Below are 4,805 nucleotides of genomic sequence, written 5' to 3'. Positions count from 1 at the left end.
TCAAACTTATGCAATATACCTATAAAGCAATATAAAACTCAACGCTTTTGAAATAAGACTCAATTTGGAATGCAACCAATAAATTACATAGTTTTACAAATAAACAAAACGCGACCTAATCACTTTGAAATAAAATACAAATTAGTTTGATTGACGGATAAATTGCAGTACACGGGAAACGTTTAATTGATTAGACGAATATGCGTTTTATTTGTATAGTATTGGGGTTGGTTATTGAATGGCGGGTTGGACGCATGCGTGGGGGATCGATCGATGGGGGCCGCCGCCACGGAGACGTCGTTGACCTACTTGTGACGTCGCTACGGCGATACGGTCGGTGCTAATGCTGTTTGCACACTACCGTGCGGATACGCAGCGGTAGTGTGGTAACTTCATAGAAGCGTCCGTTCGCCTCGGCCGATTACAGTTTTCGTAACGCATACCAGCTCACTCCCCAAGTACAAAGTCCCCAAGTGAAGAAGTTTTACTTCAAAAAAAATATTCTTAGCCTAAAGGCTTAAATCAACATTGACTAAAAAAACTATGTAAGGCCGTAGATGTTTTAACATTATCAACCTATTTTTAACCGACTTCAAAAAAAGGAGGAGGTTCTTAATTCGACTATGTTTATTTGTATGTATTTTACCTAATTACTCAAAGAGGCCTAGACCGATTTAACTAATTTTTTTTTTTAAATTAAACCGGTGTTGTGTTAATTTAAGCCGTTTCTGAAAGAACTACATGAAAGAACACTGTCTGAAAATCCTAAATCTTTATGATATTGTTACATTACATGAATTAATACATCATCGGGCTAGCACCGCCTTCAAACTGATCATCAGTTAAAACATAATATGATATATAGAACTTAAAATGATGTTATTTTTCGGTTTTTAGTTTAGTTAGTATGTTTTATGTTTTTGAAGTCGGTTGAATTTTTTTTTTATTAAACTTTTTTATATGGCTTAAAAAAAGGTCAGCGGAGAGATATGGACCTCAGGAGGCCTATTCTGTAATATTATTTTGTATAACTCACAAGTACGAGTTTCGAATTCACCTCTACCTCTCTCTGTCTAACATGATACTATAGACAGAGAGCGATAGATGCGAGTTCGAAGTTCACACTGTCAAAGTGATAAAAAAATCGTTACAGAATAGCCACCCTGACTCACCATGCTCTAATGATGTCATTACTTGATAGTTTACTGAAAAATTCTTTGTACAAAGAAAAGCTTAAATTCCCTAGCCAGATCCAGGATTCGAACCTTCGACCTCGTGTTCCTAAGCCATATAGTTAACCATTTCCTCATTGATTTATAGTTACTACTAACTTCAATTCAGGGATTGGTTAAGGTCATCCTGGGTGACAGTCTTGGGAGGCTTTATAGTCGTAGATTCGTATTAGAAACGAACTTCACTCATCTGCTTATTGAATGAAACGTGTTTTATATAAAATTTAGTACCTACTTACGTTTAAAAATATAGTGCGAGTAGGTTGCCTAAAAGTTTCCAGGCCAAAGTGTTTTTAACCATTATTAACTATCATTAATGATAGTTTGGCCAGGAGTTTTTGAGGCAACCTTCTCGCAACGTAATTTTAACATCCTAATTTTGATATACGTTAAACACTTTTCATCCATTAAACCGATGGGTGAAGGTCGTTTCTAATAATGAGCATGATACAATATAAGATGGAAGCGAGCTAACTTGTTAGGCGTATGAAGAAAATCCACACCCATTTCAGTTTCTACACGACATCGGAACGCTTAATCACTTGGCGGTACAACTTTGCTGGTAGGGTGGTAACTAGCTACGGCCGAAGCCTCCCACCATCCAAACCTCAATTGGAGCACCCGGAGATCGAACCCAGGACCTCCATCCTATAAATCATAAATACACATACCACTGCCTCACGGAAGCCGTCAAAACATGAAGCGTGAGTGACCTTAACTTTTAAATATTTGACTTCTTTCTTCAATGCATGCATGTTCCATACATAAACCGAGTGGCGTGCACTTTATAGATGCGAAAATGCGCTGCCTACCCTGTGGACTCTTTACGAAACTGTATTAGAGAAGTAATTTTATACAATTTTCATTTTTTATGAATAATGCTTGCCCTAATTAAAAAGCTTATGCACGCCACTGCATCTACCTCCCGTGGTAAACCAGTGGGCGGCTGTCCCGGAGCCAGCGTATGATCCGCTCCCGGCGAGTGACTCACCGCTCATTCATGAAACCGGAACTCATTCCACAACTCGTGACGTCATTCATTCCGCTCTTTGAGAATGTTACATTTTTCAGTTATCCCAGTTTGGAGGTCATCATTATCAACCTATATTCAGCTCACTGAGCTCGAGTCTCCTCTAAGAATGAAAGGGGTTAGGCCAATAGTTCACCATGCTGGCCCAATGTGGATTGGTAGAGAATTATGGTGTGCAGGTTTCCTCACGATGTTTTTCCTTCACTGTTTGAGACTTTTCTTTGAGAGAATTAAATATCACATATATTTAATTTCTGAAACTGAAAAGTTGAAGGTGCATGCCCCGGGCCGGATTCGAACCCACACCCTCCGGAATCGGAGGCAGAGAGAGAAGCATATCCACCGGTCTATAACTGCTCAAATACTACAAATACCTCAAGTATTTGTAGTATTTTATATGTAACTAACTAACTATAAATATGCAAATGTCTAGCCATCCCAAACAAAAGGAAATTATATTTCTCATACATGATACAGCATAACAATTAATATGCATGGATTTTTAAAGGTAACCCGACGGGAATTGGCTTGCATGAACTTTTTGCCGCTGGTGGGTAGGTATGTCTTAATATCATCAGAAATTGAAATGAAAGTACTCCGTAGAAATGTTTAAAGTTAATTTTTTTAATTACCTATTATTAGTACCTATAAAATGGGCAACTACACACGATTTCGCGTATTTTTAGAGTAAAATCTAATATTCTAAAATATTAAGTATTTATTTAGTATTTACATTTAATTGGTTTCTCTTTCTAGAAGTAGGTACATAGGAAAATCATTAACTACTAAAAAATACTTAGTAGAAAGTTTTATTAAAATAATCAAAATGAAAAACATAACAAAATACACAAAACAGCTGTTATATAGGTACATTAATAAAATACAAAAATGACAGTTAGTACACTTAGGAACACATGTCACAATCCAAAAAATAAGAGTAGGTACCGCCCTTCGTTACTATTTCAAAAAAAGCATTCTCTAAAACCTAATCAAAAATTCACAAATAAAGTATTCCGGGTAAGTGCACTAGGTACCTGATAGCATCACAAGAATCCTTGGCATGTTTACAACTACAAAATATCGTAACCTAACCTATAAAGAGTGGGAAAAAGATCATTTTCCAACTCACCCGCCGCTTGCCGGCCCTGTAGCGCGGCCGCTTGAAATTCAGGCCCTTCGTCATAATGAACACATTTCACTTTTATTCCCTAGGGTGACAAACCACAGTTTTGTGCACTAATCACAATTCACAGATGCATTGTACGTTGGTTTTGGTTATAAAACGTCTGGTCGCCGCGCGAGCGGACGCCGCGAGCTAAAAATACGTACTCGTCGAGTTGGCGCGATGAGGTCTCGCTCACTTTTGGCGGTAGATGTACATCGAGTGTCTTTGCCGGGTGACAAATATGTGTTAGGTAATTAATGTAATTAACGTATATAAACTTCACTATTTGTGGTTCGTCAATGTAACTGTAGCATAACCCTGATTTACCTACGTCTGCATTTTACCATTTTACTATACCAGTAAATAAAATTCTTTAATAATATTTTTTTTTTGACAAGCCTCATATCCATTATAGAGGGGATATGAGACTTAAATCCACCTCCCTGTTCCAATGCAGGTTGGTGGGTTTATAGTGACAATGTTAAATTATTTAACTACTACTATTAAATGTTAATAATGTCTCCGAGGCAGGAGACATTATTAACATTATTAACACTGTGTTGACTGAAGTTAATAATGTCTCCAAGGCAGGAGTGTAACACCACCAACGTCCTTACTTCAAATTCAGAATTTCTACAGATAAGTTCTAGGAAGAAAATCTCAGTATTTCATAGACTCGAGACTCGAACCCAGTACCTCGTGAAGCCTGACCTAACCACTGCACCAACCAATGCAATTTGTCATAATAGTGTATCTGAAAACCTAAACATCCATTGATTTCCTTTTTGAGTCAGTTAATTTACATTTTGTACATTGTTTACAAAATCCCATCAATGTACATCAAACTGTTAAACAGAACGTGTGACCAACGTTTTACGAGTAATAAAATTTTAATAGACTCCGACCATGATTTATTTACGTTCAGTGTATGCCTTACTGCTATACAATAAAGTTAATTTTAGCTTGACAGATTGTAATGTTTTGTTGGTGGAAACCAAGCCAGCGGTTCCGCATGACATTGGTCTGTCAGACCCCAGTTGCCAACACTATTGTCTCGTGAAGCTCATGACGGGTCTATCAAATGGATTTTATTACAATACAGGGTTAAGATTCTCAATAGATTTTCTATTCCAAAAACTTTTGTATTCAGTTCCGTTACATATCATTATTAAAAACGCGAAAGTGTGTGTATATTTGTTTCGCCTCCGCAACTACTAAACCGATTTTGCTGAAATTTGGAATGGAGATAGTTTATACCCTAGATACAATATAGGCTACTTTAGATTTCTTCTATTCTAATCATGAAAATTATTTAAAAGCTAAGTATAAAGCAATAGACATACGCATCAATTCAAAGTACCTACCTACTATTTAGCCA

This window comes from Bicyclus anynana, chromosome 3 (assembly GCF_947172395.1).
Source record: "Bicyclus anynana chromosome 3, ilBicAnyn1.1, whole genome shotgun sequence".
NCBI lineage: Eukaryota > Metazoa > Arthropoda > Insecta > Lepidoptera > Nymphalidae > Bicyclus > Bicyclus anynana.
This window is presented reverse-complemented; position numbering follows the sequence as displayed.